The sequence below is a fragment of the Mauremys mutica genome, chromosome 1 (genome assembly GCF_020497125.1).
Source record: "Mauremys mutica isolate MM-2020 ecotype Southern chromosome 1, ASM2049712v1, whole genome shotgun sequence".
Taxonomy (NCBI): domain Eukaryota; kingdom Metazoa; phylum Chordata; order Testudines; family Geoemydidae; genus Mauremys; species Mauremys mutica.
The window spans coordinates 125,832,345-125,858,088 of NC_059072.1; the positions used below are offsets into that span (position 1 = coordinate 125,832,345).

General features: G+C 44.7%; 1 long non-coding RNA gene across 1 annotated transcript in view; it reads left to right on the top strand.

The window, feature by feature from the left end:
* The first annotated feature begins 9,720 nt into the window (after positions 1-9,720).
* LOC123368522 overlaps positions 9,721-25,744 on the top strand; it is an 80,274-nt gene continuing 64,250 nt past the window's right edge. The window contains exon 1 of the long non-coding RNA XR_006578807.1: positions 9,721-9,838. This is a non-coding gene — a long non-coding RNA (uncharacterized LOC123368522). The remainder of the gene's footprint in view (positions 9,839-25,744) is intronic.

A 25,744-nucleotide genomic window follows, 5' to 3' on the forward strand; every position in this document is an offset into this window, starting at 1 on the left:
TCTACATATACAGTATTTATTTAAAATCCCTAATGTTGACCACATCATATTGAATGTAAATATTCCTTGATTTTGCGTTATCCTGAAAACACTGGGGTTTGGAAAATATTAGGGCCACAACACACACACTGACTCTGTTGAATTATCAGTAACAGTGCTCCATCATTTGGCTTTTAAATTCTTCAGCTTTCATAAATGCAAATGCACTTGTACTACAGAATCTGAGATAAAGGGAATAGAGACTGCATTGTCTTCCTAAAACTTAGCACAGGGGTCGGCAACCTTTCAGAAGTGGTGTGCTGAGTCTTCATTTATTCACTCTGGTTTAAGGTTTTGTGTGCCAGTAATACATTTTAACGTTTTTAGAAGGTCTCTTTCTATGTCTATAATGTATAACTAAACTATTGTTGTATGTAAAATACATAAGGTTTTTAAAATGTTTAAGAAGCTTCATTTAAAATGTAATTAAAACGCAGAGCCTCCCGGACTAGTGGCCAGTACCTGGGCAGTGTGAGTGCCACTGAAAATCAGCTCGCCATAGGTTGGCTACCCCGATAGCAGAATGGGATCTGACTGGAGCATCTAGCTGCTACTGAAATACAAATAATAAACTAAGAAGTAAATGTCAAATATTAACAACTTAAAATTGATCCTTTTATTTTTGAGATGCTGTATACAGGTATGAAAGCTATAGGAAGGATCAGTGTTATCGGAAGAAACACACATAATTGCAATAACTCCTCCTATTCTCTTTAAAATATAGCTTTCAGCTTTTACTACAGCATGTTTTCTGGTAGGTCGTATTGCCGCAACATAGCATATAGCTCATTGTGTTAGTATTTATTTTATACTGTGTTCTACTTATTCTAAAGGATTTATAGAGCATTGTAAACTTCTGGAGAGAAGGCACATTCCGTACCTCCAGGAGTGTACAAGCTACGTTAGACAAGAGACACCAGGCAGGCCAATGGCGTGGGAGGGGCAGGAGAGAAAAAGGGAAGAGGAACGGCTTCTGTTTGGCAACACGTGGAGTTGAAAGGCATGAAACCCATGAAACTAACAAAGGCAGATCTCCCCATGTTAGAATCCAGTGTTACAGTCAAGTCTTAGTCAAGCATTTGATAAAGTAGTAAATACATTTTGTTCGGAGTGGTCTTTTTGGGCTGAGGTGTTGGATTTGTTTTGGTGGGGCGGTGTGTGGGGGAGGTTGTTTTTTTGAGGTGGAGGTTTGTTTCTGAAGTGATGTCTGTTTCCTGGCCACATCTGCATGCTGTGGGTCAGTTGCAGATGGTGAACATCCCCATTTTATAACAGCAGTCAGTGTCCACTGACTTTACTAAATATTGTTAAATCTTCCCTTTTTGGGGGGAGAGGAAGGGGAAATTTAAATAAATCAAACCTATTAACTGAAAATAACAATCATTAACAAATTCAGCCAATTAACAAAACTTGCCCAGATACTTATTACTGACTGTGTCTATATCTAGGGTGGAGGGATGTTGGACGCAGTCAGTAATAAGTATCTCTGACCCTTGATGGCTTTCTGATCACATGGCTTTTCTTATCCTCTAAATGGTTCTGTCTGCAGTCTGCTGAGGTGGATCTGCCTGTGCTTGTTGCTCTTAGTGGCGTGTTTCATTATCAGGGACTGGATGCGTGGGCATGCGTTACCTTTATCCGCTCAGGAACACTATCTGTAACATTCTGGATGCTGTCAAGAAATGGAGCCAGTGTCCCCTGGTGGTTTAATTTCAGTGTCTTCCTCTTGTGATGCAGAGCTTATCCACATTCAGTCTGGTTGACTGAATGTTCACGTCCTTAGGCTTGGTTAGAGACTTTGGGTTGGTTCCCATGACCCTTTGTGGCCACTATTAAAAACACAGCACTGATGTGGAATGGTAACTGGAAACCCCAATACTTCTGTTCTCAGGGACAGATTGTCCTTTTATCCTTTCGTTGGTGCAGTTTGGGAGGGTGTGTGGAGAGCAGGCAGGGCACAAATGGTCTCATTCTGATCCTAAACACGCTGTGTACAAGATCGAGGCCACTCTAGTCACTGCCTTCCCAGGAGCACCGGGACTGCTCCTTCTCTTCATCCCTTGGAGTGCACATCATCCCCAAACTGGTGGGAAGGGCCCAAGACCTTAGTACCTCCCTCATCCTTGGTGCAATGATGATTTTAGGGTTGTGTATATTTTCAGTGGCCCCCTACTAAAGGCTCTGCTTGGTAGATGCCAGCTAATACATAATAACTATAATACTGTAAAAACAGCAAAGAGTCCTGTGGCACCTTATAGACTAACAGACGTATTGGAGCATGAGCTTTCGTGGGTGAATACCCACTTCGTCGGATGCCTCCCACGAAGTGGGTATTCACCCACGAAAGCTCATGCTCCAATACGTCTGTTAGTCTATAAGGTGCCACGGGACTCTTTGCTGCTTTTACAGATCCAGACTAACATGGCTACCCCTCTGATACTATAATACTGTAGTGTGTGTTAGTCTAAGGAGGGTAAATGGTGCCCAGTACCTGAGATCTAGGGCTTTCCTATGAGTAAGTGTGGCCATGTGAGGGCATCTGTGAAAGCCTGCTGAAGACTGTATTAGCTACAGTGTTATGGTGAAATCCTGAGTTTTCATATCTGAGGTGACTCCTGTGTTTTAAGGAGTTTGCATTGTGATGTGAAAATCTGTTCTCCTGTGAGACTGAGAGGGTTTTTTCCCTCCGTTTGGGAATGGTGCTCCTAATTCCCCAGGGTAGGCTGAAACCCACCATTTCTGCAGAGCTCACATGGCTCATTCAAGCCTCGAGTGCCTGTTAGAGCAGTGTGGAGAATGGCAGTTTTGTTTTGTGGCAACTTTTCAAGGTTTTGAAATTTTGTTTTCATTCCAGTGCAGATGTTTTTGCGAAATGGAATTGTCAAATGTCTGTTTTCAGACCAAAACCTCATCCTTCCTTAGTTGAAACGCTTTTTTGGGTCATGTTCATGTTTCTGTCTCACTTTCTCACCGTGTGGGCTGCTGAGTAGAGCACTGGGCTGGGATGTGGGAAACAAGCCAGGTTCCAATCCCTGCACTGTCTGATCCAGAGCGATCTGGGATGAAAAACTCTACTCTGGATCAGGCAGAGCAGAGACTGGAACCTGAGCCGTTTCCCACCTCCCAGGAAGGACAAGCTTCTGCAAAATGTTTAGGGTTTTGAGATTTCATCAAAAATGTTCATACTAGTTCTGTCTGCAGTGAACTTGTAGCTGTGTTCATCCCAGGATATTAGAGAGACAAGGTGGATGGTGATATCTTGGACCAACTTCTGTTGGTGAGAGAGACAAGATTTTGAGCCACATGTAGCTTTTCTTCCCCTAGCACCACCAGAAAAAGTTTTTTGTTGAAAAACTCAAATTAGCTCTAGTACTGTCTAGATGGACCACTGGACTGATCCAGTGTGGCAGTGCCCATGTCTCTGAGGGTGAAAGAGTGGCTTTAGAGCAGCCTTATGTTTGAATTTCCTTTTCTTTTCACTTATTTTCATACAAATTACAGATGAATGGTTTACATCGGATTTGACTACTCATGGGAAAGGAAGATTTTTTTTTTTTAATCTGCAGACTGGGATGAAAATAAAAACCTTCCAAGCTACTGTATACTGTTTGGAAACATTAAAGCAAATTTTATTACAGGGATTATTTTACATTACACTCACTTATTAAACCCTAAAGACATCTTTTTAAAAACTACTGTATATAAAGACAAAAGCAGTGCAATAGCAGCGTGAAATATTTTGGGGTTTTTTTTGGTCTTCCTGGCTATCATTTCAGAAAGACCACATGATTCATTATATGAAGTCAGAATATTTAGCAAACAATAAAACAGGAGTAAATCCAAAACTAGATTAGTAAATTATAGGACACTCACACACATTGAATTTAAACTTCAGTTGGCATGTAAGTGATATTTTCAGTGTATTAACAAAAATGAGAAACACTGTAACCCTAGAATTGTAATTAGAGAGCCTAAAATTTGACTGTAGACTATTCAAATATGCTATTGTAGTGTCTATTTACTAGTGTTCATATTATACTATTTATGAATGAAAAGTATTGGAGATTTGTACAATAGTGTTTGCAAGGCTTATGAAGGAGTTACTCCAGGTTAATTGTGTTTTGAGTTACTCTAACTTTCATGTACCAGCTTGGTGGTTTAACAGAATTGAATAACTGGCTTCAAAATCTGTTTGAAGTGTACTTTTAATATACCACTTACTAACCTCACAATTTTCTTTATGTGGAAAATTACAGCCATAATAAAAACTTAATTATTTAGAACTGCCACTCCAATAAGCTTAAGTACACTTTGAGATCGACAGGCCAAACTGTTGGACTCCTGTTTCTTTAGTGCAATCAGTACCAAGTATAAAAGATGAATAAATGTGACACAAGGCCTGCACTTTTTACTAATTTCTTTTGTCCTATTTTATACAATAGTATTTAATTACTAGGAACTCAGACACACATCGTTTTAATGAAACATAAAATGATAGAGAATTTGTAAATAAGTTAGAGACAAGGAATAAAGCCTTCAGAGTATGAACAACATAATACACATTTTAAGAAGGGCAGATGGGATTTTCAAAGGGATAGGATGGGATTAGTCACTTCCATACTAATGTGATTTTGTGCCCCAGGTTATTACATAGGAAAGGGCATAAACAAAAGACCTTTTTATTTTTTTTCTTTCTTTCTTTTTTGAACCAAAGCTGACATGTTGTGGACCTGATCCTTAGAAGTGCTTAGGTCGCCAATTTTCTAATCACATGAAACTGAACACCCTAGCCCTGCCCCTTCCCTGAGGCCCTGCTCTCTCCCCGCCCCCCGCTCACTACATTCTCCCTCCATCGGTGGCTCACTCTCCTCCCTCCCTCCCTTTCACTGGGCTGGGGCAAGGGGTTGGGGTGGGGTGAGGGCTCTAACTGGGGGGTGTGAGCTCTGGGGTGGGGCCAGAAATGAGGGGTTCGGGATGCAGGAGGGGGCTCTAGGCTGGAGGGTGGGGCAGAGGGTGTGGGAGGGGGCTTTGGGCTGGAGGGTGGGGCAGCGGGTTCCATCTGTGGGTGCAGGGCGTGGGGTGGGCTGAGGTTGAGGGGCTTGGGGTGCAGAAGGGGCTCTGGGTTTGGGAGGGGGCTCAGGGATGGGGCAGGGGGTTGGGGCACAGGCTTACCTCTGGTGACTCCCGGTCTGAGGTGCAGCAGGTGGGGAGGGGGCGCTAAGGCAGGCTTCCTGCCTGTTCTGAGTCTGTGCTGTGCCCCAGAAGTGGCCAGCACTGCAGGTTTGGATCCTAGGTGGAGGCATGGCAGGTGGCTCTGTGCGCGGCTCTTTCCCGCAGGCGCCGCCTCCGCAGCTGCCATTGGCTGCAGTTCCTGGCCAATGGCAGTGTGGAGCTGGTGCTTTGGGTGCAGATAGTGTGTGGCGCCCCCGTGACTCCCCTGCCTAGGAGCAGGACCTGTTGGCCGCTTCTGGGGTGCAGCACAGAGCCAGGACAGGTAGAGACAAGCCTGCCTTAGCTCCACAGAACTGCCGACCAGACTTTTAATGGCCTGGTCAGCGGTGCTGACCAGAGCCGCCAGGTTCCCTTTTTGACTCGGTGTTCTGGTCAAAAAACAGACATCTTGACACCCTAGAAGAGCTGAGTGAATCAGGCTCTTAAGGTACAAGTAAATGTAGAATTTAGTGTAATTTATTTAGTTTTTGCTGTAATCATTTTATACAAGCTAAACATAAAGAACTGCTGGAGCACAGCCTTATTTGATGGCTGTATATTACAGATATTGTTTACCTAGTCATTGCTTTTTGAAAACTTCAGAATACAAAAGATGGGGACTGTGTGTGTGTGTGTGTGTGTGATTTACCTGTGTGTTTTGTTTTTAAATTAAGGCTGAACTAATATTCGTTTTAGTCAAGATCCAATATTCAAGTACAATATATAGGCTATATGCTGTTTTTTTTACTGATGATAGATGAACTGTTGTTCCTCTGTTATGATATAGATTTATCCACATGTAAATTTGTAGGCAATATGAAAACTTCAGCCAGTGAGTATCTACCTAATATCAATCTGTTCTGTACAGAGATTTAAAAAAAAAAAGCACATCAATTACAATGTGTACACATACCAGAAATAAAGCATAAAACTGCTCATTAATAACACAATTCCCAAAGGGAAAAAACCCTTACAAAATACAGTAAGTCACACAAAGTATCTAATACAAATTCCTTCATGAACATAAGCTTTTTACAAAGATCTCTATGGTGGCAATAACCTCACAATAAAAGTAGGTAGTTTTAAAAAAACACACTTAGGAAGAGTTTGCTTTTCTTGTTTTGAAGGACATTGTTTGAATGACTATGTACAGGAAACAATTCTGTTGATTGTAAAGTTGCTGAATTGCAGAAAATATTCATTTATTTTAATGGAGAATATTCTCTGTGGGCCTGATTCACTGTGTTGTAAGTCCGGAGTTACTCCATTGACATTAATGGAGTTACACTGGTGTAAAATGGTGCTCAAGATCAGAATCTAGCCCAGAGAATCCATTTTATGTTATGCAAGGTTAAAATCAATCAGCTGAAGTTTGGAAACAGCTATTCGTATCTAATGCATTGTTTCAGGATTATTAAAGTTGAGACCTGAATGGACAAAACTTGAGACTTGTAAAGGAACACCAACAATGTGAAAACTATTAATTTAAGAAAGTGAGTTCTAAGGCTCACTCACTCCTGAGTCCCTTTGCCAGCTTTTGTGATTTTTACGAACATGTTCTTCTGTTCTCTAACTGTCTCATTCTCATTGCTGCATGATAGATCCACACAAATTAAAGGGGAAATTGACTCTACAGGAGAAACAGAGAAACTGACTACATACAAAGGCCTGGCCTACACTAAAAAGTCAGGTTGACCTAGCTATGTCCTCAGGGGGCTGAAAAATCCGCATCCTTGAGCAATGTAGTTAAGCCGACCTAACCCACAATGTAGACAGTGCCAGGTGGACAGAAGAGAATTCTTCCATCAACTTAGCTACTGCCTCTCAGGAAGGTGGATTAACTATTGCTGACTGGAGATCCCCTCCCGTTGATGCAGGTAGCATCTACTATGAAGCACTACAGTGGCACAGCAGTAGTATTTCAAGTTTAGAGAAGCCCAAAGTGCAGTCAACTCTGTAAAGTAAACAAAGTGGGGAAAATAGTGAAATAATTTTTCTCTAGTCCTTCATTGATAGTAAGCACAAATGCTTCTTGTAGTAATATAGTAATTAAAATATTACGGAGAAGTTTGATTTCTAAGCTGACTTTAAAGTCTGACATTCCAACCTTCAAATTCAGCCTGTTGTGCTGAGGTAGGCATCACACAGTGAACGATGCATAGCAGTGTGTGCTGGTCTAAACCCTGCATTCTCAGAGGAGCAGCAGGCCTGATCCTTGGAAATGCTAAGTGCCTCTATTACTATTCCTGTTTGTAACAAATGGTTCCCAAACTTCTGTAGACTTGATCCTATGATACCTTAAGTATGTGTGCCAGGTCCATGGACCTGTGATGCTATAATAGGGGGGGGGAAGGAATAAGTAGCAAAAAACTTGTGCAAGGAGACTCTGTGTGTTGTAGATATAACCTGAAGAGGGGAGGGTCTTTGCACGGGAAGGCAGCTAGGAAAAAAAAAGGAAGTATGTTGCGCACAGAGGCATGACCAGAATCAGTGTTACTTTTGGCTACATGATTTTTCTGGCCCTTACTAGCAAGTTGGGAATGAGGCTTCCATCTCACAGCTCCACTGTGTGCGTTCTCCCTTCCATGCAAGCTCAGCCCCTTTGCTCAGTACTTGCTAAGTACAATTTTTCCAAAAACCAATGCTGTATTTGTACCAATATCTGAAAACGCTCTCTAATACCTCTTTGATGGAGCTCTTATTGTCCCAACTTCAACTAAAGTGCTTGGAATGTTGCTGCTACAGTATAATGAAATGCTATTTTTAGAAAACTAAAAGCTCCCTGGTTTAAAGTGAATTGAGAATTTAAAAAATATTGACGCCCTTTACTTGGAATGCTACATTTCTACCATGTGCAACACCACCGTACCACTTTAAAGGCTCTAGTGTGGCTCTACAAACTGAATCACGTGCCGGGAAAAGGGGGGGGGGCATCTGAATACTGTTCACAGATGGGATGCTGCAGGCATTCTGCGTGGAGCAGGAGCAAGTCCAATGCCTGCAAGGGTGCTGAGGGGGAAGCATGCTTACCTGTGGCACTCGCTACACCTTTTCGTTAGGTGTAGTATGCCCTTCCCCCAGTGATGTTTTGTATTGACTGGTTGGCGTGCAAGGAGGTGGGGCATGGAGATGTCCCTGTCCTACTCAGGCAGGCCTCCTCTGAGAACTGGACTGCTGCGGGCAAGATTGGCTGGCTTCCGCTGCTTCTGCTCTCCAGCACTGATGCCTCTCTGTGCCTTTTCCCTATCTAATGCACTTCTGCAAGGCAGCCATAATTTGGCCCGAAGTGTCCAGTAGTAATGTATCCCTTAGCTGTTCAGTAGAAAAATGCACTCAATGCAAAGAAGTTTTAACAGAAGACTTCATGTTACTCAGTAGACATGGAAAGTGTTCCTGCTATTGATGATGCTCTCAAATATGTGCGACTGATAGTCAGATCATTTTGGTGTTGGTTGAAATAATATTAGCTATGCTGAATTAGTTTGGCACTAATGTGGCTGTGTGGAGTACTGTGTTTCCAGAGGAATTCCTCTGTTAGTCACCAGGTGCTCTGTATAAAATGAAGTCTGGCTGCATGACTTCATTTCACAGGAATGATTGATATAAAACAGGGGTGGCCAAACTGTGGTTCGTGAGCCACATGTGGCTCTTTTACAGTTAAAATGCAGTTCACAAAGCCCTCCTTCCCCTGTTCTCCACCTACCAGACCAGGGTGTGGGGGAGTGTGACACGGGTGGAGCTCAGGGCTTCTGCCCTGCCCTGCAAGGGTGGTAGGGCTAGGGGCTTCTGCCCTGTGGAGAGGGGGATCTCAGGGCTCCAGCCGTGTGGGAGGCATCTGCTGGGGTTTGGGGCTTCAGCCTTGCTCCTGCTGAAGCCCCAGCAGGTGTGCCCGGCTCTTGAACTTCTGAAGGTTATTTTATGTGGTTCGGAGGGTCAGTAAAATTTGGCCACCCCGATATAAAATATACCGTATGTCTTCAAATTAAATCCCTACCATAAAATATAGTCAGGCTATTGCAACACGCAGCGACTCGATATCCCATTGCTGTTCTGCCTTGCAAAGAAATCCTCCCATTCCTGAGGGGGATAAATTGAGACCAATCAATTGCTGAATAACTATCAGCCTGAGGGAACTGGATTATTGCCTTGTAAAACAGAGGGGTAGTGGTGTTATTGCTATTGTAATTGCCAGGATTTTTTTTTTCGTTTCCAATCAGGTTCAGGAAGGGGAGAAGTTGTCCTTTTTTTAAATTGTTTTTAAATTTTTGTAGCTTCCTCTGGAGGGCAAGTACAGTTGAGGCAACTTGTGCTCAGGAATTTGATGTCATGCCAGTCTCATGGCTGTGAATACAATGACCAGAATCAGACTGAAATAACTACTACCCTGCACTCTGATTCGATGAGGGGTCCCTTTGTAATGTGAGGTGTGATGTTGAGGGAACAGTGACTGGGAATGTCAGCATCTATCCTATTGTGACATAATGTTCACCAGAGAACTTTGGAATAACTCACATTCATTATTCTGACACAGATTAGGCTCAAATGGCAATTGATGGATGGGGAGGCAAAGAAAGTTGATCTGCCAAAGGTTTGTCTTGTTGTCCTTGTCTACCTTGGCTTGGATCTTGCAAGAGCAACTTGCATTTCACTGTATTGAGCTTTCCATCAAATACGATGTTTCCTTTCAAAATAATAATCTTGACCTAGAATTAAAATATTGCTTACAGACGGTTTTCTGAACTCTTTCAACATTGTTTTTGTAAGTTGATAGGAGGTGATTCTTGTCAGATGTCATGACCAAACTCCATCTTGCGGTGTCATCTTTGTTTGTTTGTCTGTCTGTCATTCACTTGGATAGTTCGCTCTTGAAAGCTGCTCGCTGCATTCTAAACTTACCTCTCCCATCTTGAGGCACATCATTATAATTTTCTGAAAAGATAAAAATGTTTGCCTGTAAGTGTCAAGAAGACAGTGTAATGGGAAATAGCATAACTGTAAACCCATATTGTTTGTTTTTTAAAACAATCCCTTCTATGTAGAGCTGAACAAATAATTGATATTTTTAGTTTGGTGGTTGAACTGAAAAATGTGGGGAAGGGGGAGTTTGTTTTGAACCGAAACTGAAATGAAAAACTGAAGAGGGTGGGGGTGATTTTCAAGTTGAGGTTGATTTCAAAATGACATTTTCAAAACTATTTGATTAGTTCAGGTTACCCTAGAAATGAACTTTCAGTAAATTTACTATTTGCCCAATTTTTTTTTTGCTCAGCTCTTCTAATAAGGACTATGATCTTGCAAATAGTTTAGCACATGCTTAACTTATTCATTTAAGTAATCCTATTGATGAGTTTGACTAATCAGCTGTGTTGGAGTCTAAAGCAGACTCTAAAATTCGTTTCCTTCCCAAATTTCTCCTCCTCCATTGTGGATGCCAGTTGTCAATACTGATTGTCTTGTTGCCCAAGAACATGGCAAGGGGGGACAGTAGCCTCTTTTGTTGTTTGTTTGTTGAAGAGCATGACACATTTGTCTTGAAATGCGAAGGAAGAAACTCATGTAGAGTGAATTACTAGCAAGTTGAATTTTAAATAATCACTTTTTAAATTAAAAAAAAGGATTTTCTTTATATATTACACTTTCTTAATTTCGTAGTAAGTTTAGACCTTAACACATGTCAATCTATGAAATTTTAAATTAAATACTCAAAATAATATTAAGTGGTAAAATTTGGTAGTAAATTTTAAGCAACATCAAATCACAGAACTGGAGGAAGCTATTCACTAAGCATCTGGAACCAGAGTTTGACAGCTAAAGCAGTTTTTGACAGCAGTATCCTCTTCTGTAGGTGCAGAGAGAATTTCAGTTTATGAAACCAGTTCAGTTCAAAGACTTGCTTCATTCAAAATTAAGAAACCAGTTGGGAGTTGCAAAAGCAGGAAAGCTTGTTCTCCTCTTCCAGTGTATGAATAAAAGTTTAGGTGTGAAAGGATGAGATCTAAAATCTTGAAGGCGATAGTGACCATAAATAATTTACTAACTAAGAATAGTAAAGTATTGGTTTAATAAATCAGTTAATTTTAAATGCAAAACAAGTTGTGATAAACTTTTTTCTTTTCTATCCAGAACACTTAAGGTAGCTTTATTGGATTTAAAAAAAGTAAAATGCTGCTTTTTACATTTTTAATTGAACTTAAATGTCAATCCACACACAAATCATAAGTAAAAGATTAGCCATCTAGTAAATAGAAAATGCCGAAAGATGCATTTCTTACTATAATAAAAATGTAACATTCATTCAGATTCTTAATTAAGTCAAGCTATATACTTGATTAAATACATGTGTACAGATGCACTGTTTCCTCCCGGTTAGCAAAAAGAAGCACCAAACCAGTGTAAAGGTTGTATTTAATTGCAAGTCCGTGTTTTAATAGTTACTAACCAATGAGGATCAACTTTGTTTAGGAAAATAATTAAAAAGTAGAAATGCAAAACATAATTAAAATGGCTTATTTAAATAACTCTTCCTGCTTGCTGATTTTTAAATCATGATGAAAATCAGTGATTTAAACCATTTTGATTTAAATCAATCCACCTTGGCCACTACAGCTGATCTAGTAACTATTAATGCTTGTAGAACACTCTCTGAAAATACAAAGTACCATGCACCTGTTCCTCCTGTGAGTTAACATCACTCTTTGATATTAGGGGGCAGGGATAGCCTCAGTGGTTTGAGCATTGGCCTGCTGAACCCAGGGCTGTGAGTTCAATCCTTGAGGGGGCCGTTTAGGGAACTGGGGTAAAAATCTGTCTGGGGATTGGTCCTGCTTTGAGCAGGGGGTTGGACTAGATGACCTCCTGAGGTCCCTTCCAACTCTGATATTCTATGATTGGAGCCACTGGGACTATATAAGTGCTAAATAAATCTTATTGATGTTAATACCTTATGCATAGGGCACTGAATAGGAAACTAGTGTCCAATCCAGATACTCACTCTGCCACTGACTCATTTTGTGGCCTTGAGAAATGACTTCATGTTTCTAAACAGCTATTAGGATAGTTTACATAAGCACTGAGAGGGTTATTCAGTCTGACCGTAACCCATGCTGTACATGTGCTAGGTCAGTGGGTCTCAAACTTTTGTACTGCTGACCCCTTTCACATTGCAAGCCTCTGAGTGCGACCCCCCCACCAATAAATTAAACATCCTTTTAAATATATGTAACACCATTATAAATGCTGGGTACCATGCGGGGTTTGGGGTGGAGGTTGACAGCTCGCAACCCCCTGAGGGGTCCCAAGTCCAAGTTTGAGAACCCCTGTGCTAGGTGTTATCCAGTATAGAGCCTTTGCAAATGACTATGGGCCTGATCTGAGAGGTGCTGAGCACTTGCAAGTCAATGTTGTTACTTTATATCTGTAGTAAATAATCAAGAGGAACAGTCTGGCCCAAAGAGCTACATGGATAAAGAATACAAAAGGTAGAGGAGAAAGAGGTGAAGTGACTTGATCCAGGTTACACAGTACATGAGCAGCAGAGCTCAGAGAAGAACCTGGGCCTCCTGATTCCCAACCCAGGGCCCTATCTATTAGTCCATGCTGCCTAGGGGTTGTGAGTGATCAGTTCCTCTCAGGATGTGGCCAATGTCAAACATTGCTCAGAACAATGACACGTAGTATAAATACCTAGTCTAGATCAATATGTAGGAAAATAATATAGGTGTATAGGCCATAGTGTATGTAGGCTGAGGCACAATATATATTGTTCTAAGCATAATAATACTAATTTACTTAATAACATAAGAATGGCCATACTGGGTCACACCAATGGTCAATCTAGCCTAGGATCCTGTCTTCTGACAGTGGCTGGTGCCAGATTCTTTCGAGGGAATGAACAGAACAGGGCAATTATCGAATGGTCCCAGCTTCTGTCAGTCAGATGTTTAGGGACACCCAGAGCAAGCAGTTGCAACCCTGACCATCCGGCTAATAGCCATTGATCAATCTATCCTCCATGGACTTATCTAATTATTTTTATGAACCCAACTATACTTTTTGGCCTTCATAACATCCCCCGGCAATGGGTTCCACAAGTTGACTGTTGTGTGAAGAAGTACTTCCTTATGGTGGTTTTAAACTTGCTGACTATTAATTTCATTGGGTGACCCCTGGTTATTGTGGTGTTCTCCACACCATTCATGATTTTATAGACTTTCATCATATCCTCTCTCCTAAAATGAACAGTCCCAGTCGTCTTAATCTCTCCTCATATAGAAACTGTTCTATACCCCCTAATAATTGCTCTTCTCTGTACTTTTTCTAATTCTAATATAGCCTCTTTGAGATCGCGACTGGAACTGTGTGCAGTATCCAAGGTGTGGGCGCACCATGGATTTATATAGTGGCATTATTATATTGTCTATCTTATTATCTATCCCTTTCCTAATGGTTCCTAATGTTCTTTAGCTTTTTGGACTGCTGCTGCACTTGGAGTGGATGTTTTCAGAGAACTATCTACGATGACTCCAAGATCTTTCTTGAGTGGTAACAGCTAATTTAGACTCCTTATTTTGTATTGTGATAGACCCAGGCCAGTTGGGAGCAGCAGAGTAGTCCTATTTGGTATCCAGGAAGCTTCGCCCGCCCACTGCTAAAGGACCTCCCCCCAGCCTAAGGGGAGGATCCACAGGTCTGTGATACCAACTAATTACGTGGGACAACAAATGAAAAAAACAGGATCGGGAGTGAGGTCATAGGGCTAAACGAAGGGAACCTGATGGGGACACCGAGCAGAGAACCCCAGACAATGCCCACTGAGCAGCAGAGTAGTAGAAGGGAGATAAACTGGCCACTGCAGTTTTCTGTTCCCTGAGTGACCAGAGCAGGGGCTGCTCCAGGCTAATGAGAACACCTGACTCCAATTAACCTGCTAAGAGTCAGATGAGGCTGTTAAGCACCTGACTCTAAGGCCCCTCTGATGCTATAAAAGGGCTCACTCCAGTCAGGCCAAAGGGAGCCAGGGAGCCAGAGGAGAGGAAGTGCGTGCGAGGAACTGGGAGCAAGAGGCGTGCGAAGAGCTGAGAGTGAGTAGGCGCACTGCTGGAGGACTGAGAAGTACAAGCGTTATCAGACATCATGAGGGAGGGCTGGTGGTGAGGACAAAGAAGGTGTTGGGAGGAGACCATGGGGAAGTAGCCCAGGGAGTTGTAGCTGTTGCACAACTGTACCAGAAGGCACTCTAGACAGCTGCAGTCCACAGGGCCTTGGGCTGGAACCCGGAGTAGAGGGTGAGCCCAGGTTCCCCCCAAGTCTCCCAACTCCTGATCAAACACAGGAGGAATTGACTTGGACTGTGGCTTCTACCAGAGGCGAAGGTCTCTGGGCTGTTTCCCGACCCACAGGGTGTATCTGTGAGGCGAGCAAATCCGCCAATAAGCACAGGACCCACCAAGGTAGAGGAAGAACTTTGTCACAGTATGTATAGTTGGGATTATGTTTTCTAATGTGCATCACTTTGCATTTATCAACATTAAATTTCGTTGCCCCTTTTATTGCCCAGTCACCCAGTTTTGTGAAATCCCTTTGTAACTCATTTCAGTCTGCTTTGGATTTGCCTGTCTTGAGGAGTTTTGTATCCTCTGCAAACTGTTCCACCTCACTGTTTTCCCCTTTTCCCAGATGATTTATGAATATGTTGAACAGCACTAGTCCCAGTACAGCTCTTTGGGGACCCTGCTTTTTACCTCTCTCCACTGTGAAAACTGACCATTTATTTCTACCTTTTGTTTCCTGTCTTTTAACCGGTCACTGATCTATGAAAAGACCTTTCCTCTTATCCCATGACTGCTTATTTTGTTTGAGCCTTCAGTGAGGCACCTTGTCAAAGGCTTTATGAAAGTCCACATACACTATACCCAGAGGATCGCCCTTCTCTACATGCTTGTTGACATGCAACCTCAAAAATTTGAATAGATTGGTGAAGCATGATTTCCTTTTACAAAATCTGCATTGATTCTTCTCCAACAAATCATGTTCATCTACGTGTCTTATAATTCTGTTCTTTACTATGGTTTTAACCAATCTGCCTGGTACTGAAGTTAGCTTTACCAGCCTGTAATTACCAGGATCGTCTCTAGAGTGTTTTTTTTAAAATTGGCGTCACCTTAGCTATCCTCCAGTAATTTTGGTACAGAGGCTGACTTAAGTGATAGGTTACATACCACAGTTAGTAGTGCTGTAATTTCATATTTGAGTTCCAACAGAGCTCTTGGGTGAATGCAATCTGGTTCTACTGACTTATTTCTGTTTAATTTATCAATTTGTTCCCAAACCTCCTCTATTGACACCTCATCTGGGACAGTTCCTCAGGTTTGTCACCTAAAAGGAATGGCACAGGTGTGGGAATCTCTCTCCCATCTTCTGCAGTGAAGACTGATGAGGAGTTTAGCTTCTACACAATAACCTTGTGTTCCTTGAGCGCTCCTGTAGCACCTCGATCATCCAATGGCCACAGTTCACACAGTAAATAAGCACCCCAACTTTCACAAAAAGCTAAAAATCAAGCTAATCCCATTTCAAAACAAGGCCAAAAACAGGCCAGTCCCTAAGAGCCCTAACACGTTATGTGACTAGATCCCCCTGGCGTGCCATCTGGGACTGTGGTGGGCCCACTGTGCACCCCTGACTCTCTCTCCCCCCCTCTTGTCCCTTGCCCCAGCTTGCAGGGAGCCGATCAAAAAAAAGAAGCTACAAGCTCCAAAAGCTACAAGCCCAAAACTAGCCAACAAACAACTCACAAGCCAATTAAGCCAAAACCAATCCCAATTTCTGCGTTTTTTTTTTCCATGGGTTTGGCATGTCTGCCAATGGCCCCCATTGATTATTTGGCACGCTTCCTGCTTTTGATGTAATTAAAACTAACAGCTTTTTTTTTTTTTAGTGTCTTTTGCTAGTTGCTCTTTAAATTGTTTTGGCCTGCCTAATTATACTTTTACATTTGACCTGCCAGAGTTTATGCTACTTTCTATTTTCCTCAGTTGGATTTGACTTCCAATTTTTAAAGGATGTCTTTTTGATTCTAACTGCTTTTTACTCTGTTTAGCCATGGTTGGTCATCCTACTGTTTTGTTTTTTTCTTGGTTATGGGGGCTATACATTTAGTCTGAGCCTCTATTATGGTATTTTAAAATACCAGTAGTTACCCTGCAGCTTGCAGGCATTTCACTCTTGTTAGTAAACCTTTTACTTTCCATTGAACTAGCTTCCTCATCTTTGTGTAGTTCCCCTTTTTGAAGATAAATGCTACCCTGGTGGAATTCTCTGGTATTTCCCCCTTACAAGGAGTTTAAATTTAATTGCATTGTGTTCACTATTACTGAGTGGTCAGGTATATTCACCCCTTGGACCAGATCCTGTGCACCTCTTAGGACTAAATCAAGAATTGCCTTTTTCCTTATGGATTCCAGGACTAGCTGCCCCAAGAAGCAGTCATTAATGGTGTCTAGAAATTTCATCTCTGCTTCCCCTCCTGAGGTGACATGTACCCATCAGTATGGGGTTAGTTGAAATCCTCCATTATTATTGGGTTTTCTGTTTTTGTAGCCTTTCTAATCTCCTTGGGCATTTCACAATCACTGTCACCATCCTGGTGAGGTGATAGATAGTAAATTCCTACTGCTATATTTCTTCCATCAGAAATTGGTAGTTCTTTACCTTTTGGGTATTCACAGGTCTAGGTGCTACATTATACAGCTAACATTCCATTAATGCAGTGTAAAGAAATCTGGTTTTAGACCCAAAAAATCTGTGGGAATCAGTGTTTGCTCCTATCTAGTAGACGGCAAACTGTCAAATCAACTCAGAACATAGGGCTTGATTCATCTTTTTGTTACTCCATTTTCATGCCAGGGGTAATGCTATTGAAATTGCAGCGACGATCAGTCAGGATGTTTTGTTTTGTTTTTGTTTTGCTGTATCATCTGGACCTTCTGCTCTCATGCATAATGAGCAATGGTGTCTTAGAATCTTGTGCAAAGTAATCCCGTGTGATATGTGCTTCATCTACCACATGCCCTTTGAAGAGGTAAACTGTGGGTCCAGAACACCCACATTGGCTGGGAGAGAATATAAACACAGCCTATGAGGGAGTCTGGGTTCAGCACTGGTAACAAGGCTAGGGAAGTTGGATGGCAAAGTCATAGCTCTTGGGGGTTGGGAATGGGGGTGTGCTAGATGGAGGATCAGTGCTCCAAGGGTGTGTCTAAGGATCTCAAGCTAAGGGCAGTGCCTGGACCAATTTCAGACTCCCAAGGCACACGAGATCCAGTAGTTGAATCCACTCACAGGAGTCTGGTGAGTGGTCAACAGGGGGCACTCTCCTAGATCCGTGACACCTCATAAGAACATAAGAATGACCACACTGGATCATACCAAAGGTCCAGCTAGCCCAGTATCCTGTCTTTTGACAGTGGCTAATGCCAGGTGACCCAGAGGGAATGAACAGAACAGGTAATCAAGTGATCCATCCCGTGTCGTGCATTCCCAGCTTCTGGCAAAACAGTGATTTCTAAAGCACACTATCATGTGGGGCACGACTAGTGTACACCAGCAGGGTCTCTGTGCACCTAAAGGTTCCCTATCTCTGTGTCAAAGCACACGAGGACACCTTTAGTGTGCACTGGGAGGGTCTACATGTACCAATTAATGTGCAACATGTTAATACATTTAGGGTATGCCTACACTACCCGCCGGATTGGTGGGTAGTAATCGATCTATTGGGGATCGATTTATCGTGTCTAGTGTAGTCACGATAAGATTGATCCCCGATCGCTCTGCTGTCAACTCCGGAATTCCACCGCGCGTGAGAGGCGGAGGCGGAGTCGATGGGGGAGCGGCAGCGGTTGACTCACTGCCGTCTTCACAGCCAGGTAAATCAACCTAAGATACGCTGACTTCACCTACGCTATTTGTGTAGCTGAAGTTGCGTATCTTAGGTTGACTTCCCCCCGCCACCCCCCCCAAGTGTAGACCTAGCCTTAGAAATCACTCCCCCCTCCCCATTGTGCACATTACCCTACCATGCAGGCATGCCCTTGGGTACACAAGTCCCAATTACTTTCAGTAGAATTTCTCCTAATCCACTTTGGAAAATTCTACCCTAGCTGGCCATCTCACTCCATCATGGCCTGTGCAGGACTCTTCAGCTGTGGTACCCAAATGCAGGTTCTGAGGAGTTCAAGTTAGGAAAGCTCTGTATTTTTGGTACTTGTATTACTGTAGGGCCTGAGCATCTTACAGTCTTTAAAGTATTTATCCTCACAGCACCCCTGTGAGGTACGGCTGTACTATTATGTTAATCTAACATTTTGGGGAAGTAAGGCAAAGACACATTAAGGCCTGGTCTACACTAAGGGGGTGGGGGTCGAACTAAGGTACGCGACTTCAGCTACGCGAATAGCGTAGCTGAATTCGAAGTACCTTAGTTCAGGCTACTCACCCGTCCAGACGTCGCGGGAACGAAGTCCGTGGCTCCCCCGTCGACTCCGCCACTGCCACTCGCTCCGGTGGAGTTCCGGAGTCGACGAGAGCGCGTCCGGAGTTCGAACTATCGCGTCTAGATTAGACGCGATAGTTCGAACTCCGAGAAGTCAAATGCCGCCTGTCGACCCGGCAGGTAAGTGTAGACCTACCCTTAGTCTACGCTACAAAATTAAGTCAACCCAAGTTACATTGATGTACAGCCATCGTAGTAATTACATTGCTTTTGTATATCCACACTACTGTCCTTGTATCAGCGGTGTGGGTCCTTACTGCCAGTGCTTGCATCAATACCATGGGTAGGTATCCCACTGTGAGACTTGCCACCATCTAGCAGAAGCTGATTTTTTTGGGAAGGGTTTGCAATGCCTCCTGGGGGCAAATGAGGCATGCAGGCATAGGCACCAATTCCATGGGTGCTCCAGCGCTGGAGCACGCATGGAAAAAAAATTAGCAGGTGCTTAGCACCCACCGGCAGCCAAGCTCCCCTCCACTCCTGCCCACCGATGGCCCCACCAATCAACTCCTCCCACTCCCTCCCAGTGCCTCTTGCACACTGTGGAACAGCTGTTTCATGGCATGCAGGAGGCGCTGGGAGGGAGGGGAGAAGCAGGGATGGGGTAGAAAAAGGCGAGTCGGGGAAGGGGTGGGGCCTTGGGGAAGGGTTGGGGTTGGGGCTGGGTGGACATGGGGGCTTGGTGGAAGGGGTGGAGTTTGGGCAGGGCCTGAGTTTGAGCACCTCTGGGAAAAATTAGAAGCTGGCACCAGTGCATGCAGTGGTGACTGGGAACATGATTTCAGTATCCCATGATGCAGTTTTCTCCATCCCATAATGTTATCTGCACCCCATAATGTTTCATGCCTCTTTTTTGAAAAGCCCCACAAACCCGCACGCCCACTATCTCTGCAAGAAGCATGGATCCTGACCAACTTTGTGTTGTTGTGATGAGTGCTGAAAGCACAATGTGCCTGATCCTGCAGTATTTGCAGATCTGCCAAAGGAGCAGTGGAGGATGGTAGATTGCTGTGGGATGTAGAAAGAAACTATTCTTTTCAAGGTGGTGGTTGGCATTCACGGAGCAGCTGCTGATGGTGGAGTGCTGGTTCTGGGCCTGAGAAACAAGCACTGACTGGTGGGATTGATCATTATGCAGATATGGGAAGACGAACTGTAGCTGCAGAACTTCTGGATGCGCAAAGCCACATTCCTGGAAGTGTGTGCTGAGTTCGCCCCAGCCCTCTGGTGCAGCCACATCAAAATGAGAGCTGCTCTGACAGTGGAGCAGCAATTGGCGATTGCTGTGTGTAAGTTTGCAACGCCAGATTGATACCGATCAGTCATGAATCAATTTGGAGTTGGGAAATCCACTGTGGGGGCTGCTGTGATGCAAGTGTGCAGGGCCATTAATTGTGTCCTGCTGCAAAAGACTGTGACTCTGGGCAATGTGCAGGACATGTTTTTTTGGCAATAAGGTTCCTGAACTGCGGTGGGGCGATAGCTGGCATGCATATCTCTATTTTGGCACCAGACCATCTTGCCACACTGTACATTAATAGCAAGGGCTACTTTTCTATGGTGTTGCGAGCCCTAGTGGATCAGCCGGACATTTTACTGACATCAGTGTGGTCTGGTCAGGGAAGGTGCATGACGCACACATCTTTAAGAACAGAGGCCTGTTCAGAAATCTGCAAGCAGGGATTTTCTTTCCAGAGCAGAGGATTACCATTGGGGATGTTGAAATGCCAATAGTTATTCTGGGAGACCCAGCCTACCCCTTACTCCCATGGCTGATGAAGCCATACACCGGCCACCTCAATAGCAGCAAAGAGTGCTACGACTGCAGGTTCAGCAGGGGCAGAATGAAAGTTGAATGTGTCTTTAGGTGTTTGAAAGGCCGCTGGCGCTGTCTATGCATAGATTAGACCTCAGTGAAAAAAATATTCCAATGATTATAGCTGCCTGCTGTGTACTTCATAATATGTGACACAAAGGGGGAAAAGTTTCCAGTGGAGTGGAGGATGGAGGTGGAACAGTTGCCTTCTGATTCAAGCAGCCAGATACAGGGCTATAAGAACTCAGTAGCGAGCTGTGTCGCTCAGGGAGGCTTTGAAAGACTATTTTAATAGTGAGCCACAGTAATGTGTGCACTGCCTGGCATTGGTGTGTGTGCTTTTTCTGTTGTTTTTTTTTTGCACCCCAGTATAAATCTTGGTGTGTGTGTGTGGCAATAAGCACCTATTGCTATTAGCTATGAATGATGTCTGCCCCAGCCAGCATATGTGAACTAATAAAATGATTGTTTTCATAAATAGACTTTTATTCCAAACCACTGCAAACAGACATACAAGGAAGTGAATAAAACTTTATAAATACAGGGAAAAGAACCTTGGAAGAGGACAGAACAGTCATTTTCCTTTCACAAACACACACGCTGACTTGTAAGAAACACGGTTGGTGTAAGTGTGGCTGTGATTGTCTGTACTCACCTCTGGGATGGAGTGATAGGGGTAATGCTATGGTCTGGATGCCACGGGAATGTGGGGTGTGTGGAGGGAGGTCCCAGGATGTAGTTCTCTATGGGCTGCAGAGGGAGGTGAACATGGGTCAACCTGAAGGTCAGCAGAAGTTTCCAGCATGTCTGTTTGCTGCTTGAGAAGGGCTAGCATCTCCTGCTGCTTGTGTGTCTCCTTTTCCTCTATCCCTGTCCATTCTGCCTGCCCTGTGCTTGGTATCTGAAGCACCAGAGGGTGGGAGGTGAACCCACATGAATACACCTCTGAACTCTGGGGCTTTGCTGACCTAGGACAGCCAACTGTGTAGGGGGTGCAGTGGAGGGAGAGGGGAGCAATGTGTTCAAAGGACATTCATTTGTTGGACACCCCCCCCACACACACACCAAAAGAGTGGGAAACTGAGGTCAAGGACACTGCCCAACACACTGTGGAGTTGGCTTGGCTTATGATCGCCTATGTCTGAATATGGTTGTGATGTTTTTCCCAACTAATGCTTGGTTCCCTTTCCTTTTTAATAAAGTTCTCTTCTGTTATACACAGACTCAGTGCTTGAGAGTGGGTAGTGCCTCTTAGAGGCAGCCAGGGTGCAGCTAAGTTTTTCCCCATTACAGGGTGGGGGCTCAAGCCAGTTCTGTGTTGTAGTGTTAAAAGGAACCCCTCGATATTGAACTCGGCCCTTGTTGCTGCAGACTTCAGCTGACAGAAGGGTTGCACCCAGGGGTGAAAGTAACTTAAAGGACTTGCTGGTACTCCGGAGTCCTGAGGAGGGGCGTGGCCTCCGCCAGAAGAGGTGGAGCCTTTAAATCCCCAAGCCCTTTAAATCACCCCCTGAGCTCCCAGCTGCAGAGGTGGCTGGGAGCCCTGGAGTTCGGGGGTGATTTAAATGGGGCAATTTAAATCTGCGCAGCTAGAGCCCCGGGCCCTTTAAATTGCCGACGGAGCCCCAGGGCTCCAGCAGCAGGGGTCCTACTGCCGCTGCCCTTCAGGGCCCTTTAAATCGTCTCCAGAGCCCTGCTGCTGGAGCCCTGGGGTAGCGGCGGCAGGGCTCCAGTGGCTATTTAAATGGCCCAGGGTGATAGAGGCAGTGGGAGCCCCAAACCCTTTCAATAGCCACCAGAGCCCTGCTGCCACTACCCCAGGGCTCCAGCAGGCTCCAGGGGTCAGCAAAGCCCGGGCCCTTTAAATTGTCCTCGGAGCCCTGGGGTAGCAGCAGTGGGGCTCCAGTGGTGATTTAAAGGGCCTGGGGTGGTAACGGTGGCAGAAGCCCTGGGCCCTTTAAATCACCACCCGAGCCCCTCAGTCGCTACTCCAGGGCTCTGGCAGCGGGGCTCTGGCAGCAATTTAAAGGGCCCTAGGCTCCAGCCCTTTAAATTGCTGCCTCAGGAAGCCGGTCCACCCCGGTATGGCACACCAGCTCTTGCCGGCAGGGGTGGTAGGTTTGTAGAAATTTTGGTGGTGCCCAGAACCTGCCCCTGCCCAAGACTCTGGGAGGGAGTTTGGGTGGGGGAGGAGGTCTGGGATGCAGGCCCTGGGCTGGGGCAGGGGACTGGGGAGCAGGCTCTGGGAGGGAATTTGGGGATGGGAAGGAGTGTGGAGGGAGGGGGTGCAGGTTGTGGGAGGGAGTCTGGGGATAAGAGGGGGTGTGGAGGGAGGGGGAGTAGGTGAGGGCTGTGGGGTGAGGCTGGGGTGGATTTGGGGTGTCGCAGGGGACTCAGGGCTGAGGCAGAGGGTTAGGGTGCAGGGGGATGAGGGCTCTGTCTGGGGCTGGGGCTGAGGGGTTTGTGGTGTTGGAGTGGCTCAGGGCTAGAGCAGAGGGTTGGGGTGGGGGGGTGACGGCTCTGGCTGGGGGTGTGGGCTCTGGGGTGGGGCGGGGCTGGGGATGAGTTTGGGGTGCAGGCAAGCTGCCCTGGGACTGGAGCCAGAGAGAAGGACTCCCCCCAGCCCTCTCCCTGCTGGCAGCAGCAAGCTCTGGGGTAGAGACCCCCTTCTCACCCCCCGGCAGCAGACTCACCCCCCCACTGTCACTGCATGTGCTCCTAGGGCCCCTCTCAGGTCCAGGAATCCCCCTCGCCTCCCCTGTGGTGGGTGCCATTCGGGGGGGAGGCGGCTGCCATCACATGAGTGCCGCCTCTCCGCTGCTGCCCCTCACTGTAGCCTCACTGGGGCTGCCCCTTGCTCAGCGTGGGGCAAGAGCAGTGACTGTGGGCAGGGAGGCGGCTGTACTGGTGGAGGGTCCCACTGGAAAATGAAAGGGTCCAAGGGAGGAGGGCAGTCTGCCCTGGCAGTAGTGGAGGGGGGCATTAGGACCCTGTGGCGGCAGTTAATGCAGGCAGGCAGCATGGAGAGACAAACACTCTGCTCTGGGACCCAGGGAGGTGCGGGGGGGGGGCGGCAGCAGGTGGGGCCAGGGAGGGAGACCCATCCCCGAACATTCGTGGAGCTGGGCTCCCGGACCCTCAGTTTTGCTGAAGCCGGGAGGTGGAGTCAGAGAGGGGGAGAGAATGCTCCATTTTCTTGCCGGTAGCTACTGCACCTTTTCTTACTGGTCCTCCATACCGGCCCGTACCAGCTTACTTTCACCTCTGGTTACACCATTGTAAGGCTGAGTCTGACCCTGAGAACCAGTTAAATAATGAGGGCCAGGTCCTCAACTGCTGATAACTGTTGATTTCACTTAGCTATGCTAATTTATACTGTTGAGGATCTGGCCCTCTGTATAGTTTAATCACTTATGGTTGGCTCCCAATGGGTCTGGTCATGTTTGCTAACTCCTAAGGTTAAAAATAGCTTTTGTATGAAGAATATTTTGTATCTGTATCAACAGCTTCTACTTTTTATGAAATAATTGTTACTTTATCACAAGCCTGGTGTGGGGCAGTGCCGCCATAGAATAGGCTAGGAAACAGATTGACTTGGCCACAGTTTTCCTGTCAGCTATCTCCTGCTTGGAAAGGGGATGTACCCTGTACCAGCCCTGTAGCTGGCAGAGCTTATTTCCCTGGTTGGCATATTTGGGAGTGCAGGGCAGGTGTGTGCAGGTGGGGACTCTGCAGGTTGGGTAGCTGGCAGGGGGAAGTAAAGTAATCCTCCACATAGGCATGCAGGGAGGTCACTGATTTGGTCCTATGTGGCTCATAATATTTGGCTTCTAATGTACTGAAATAAATTGAGTTTACTTAAAGCTCCCATGCTAATAGCTTGAGTAACACATTGACTTCTTCATTAGGAGGTAATTAGATTATGCTGGTACTTCCTTATGCTGCATAATCAAATCTATTGAGTCTACTGCAAGTGCTCTTTTAATACGCAGAAGATTCACGGAATCCCAATGAACTGTGTAAAGCGTTTGTTTACAGTAGGTAATACCTTAAAGCTCTGGTCATCTCTGAACATGTGCATATATAACACCCTTTACTATTAATGGAAATTACAGATGCACATGAAGGGAGCGGATAATTCCCTTCAGTGACTGAAATTTGACTGGGAGAATAGACAGCTTTTTACATTGATATTTCATTGTGTTTTTAAATGTGGACAGTTGATCCTGCAGTCCTCTATGTGCAGAAAACTCCTACTGCTAACAGCATGAGTTGCACAGCATAACTGGTACATCTTTAATATGGTAGACCACATTTTGTCCTGGCGTTAGCTAAGGATAAGTCAATTGTAAAAGAGAAAATAGGTTGCCTCTGTAGTTTTGGAAATGGCTATATCTGCACCAATTAAATACATCCCAGGTTTCTCTGCTGGAAAAAAATGAAACCACACAGAATCCAGTTTTCTATATTTACTTAATGAAGGGGCAGATTTTGCAGCCTTGTCATGCAATTAGTAGCAGTGAGAAGTCAATGGGACTACCAGCATGAATAAGTTACTCATTGTGAACGTGGGTTGCAGAATTGGGTCCTGAATTTTTGAAAGGCAAGTAGCTGTAAATCAATTTTAACTGGTATTCATCTGATAGTCCCTCATCTGGTTTGCAGCTGAGAGTTTTTTAGAAAGGAAATGTATCAAGTTCAGACTTCCCTTTCAGAACTTCTGAGCCTTTAAAGAAATATGAAGTATGCAAACTTTAACAGAGATGTATTGAACAGCGAAACAGATGAAGGAGATTTACGGACATGAAAGATAATGCTGGAGTATTTTGCTGAAAAACCCAAAAATTCTCTGTTTCTTGGCTCGCTGAGTACATTATCAGTTTTTTAATGACAAGAAATTCTCCTCCTTCCCCCATTAAAGAATATTATCAAGGGAAAAAAGGTTTAAAATATTTCAGTTGAGATTTTTAAATCACATTTTTACATTTGAATTAGAAATTTAATAGGAACTGGACACCCAAATCTCTTAGATGGCTTTGAAAATCACATCCTTAAAGTCCTGCCCATGCTGCCCAAAGCAAGGAAATTCATTTAGGCTGAAACATTTTGTCCTTAACTCATCCAGCTGT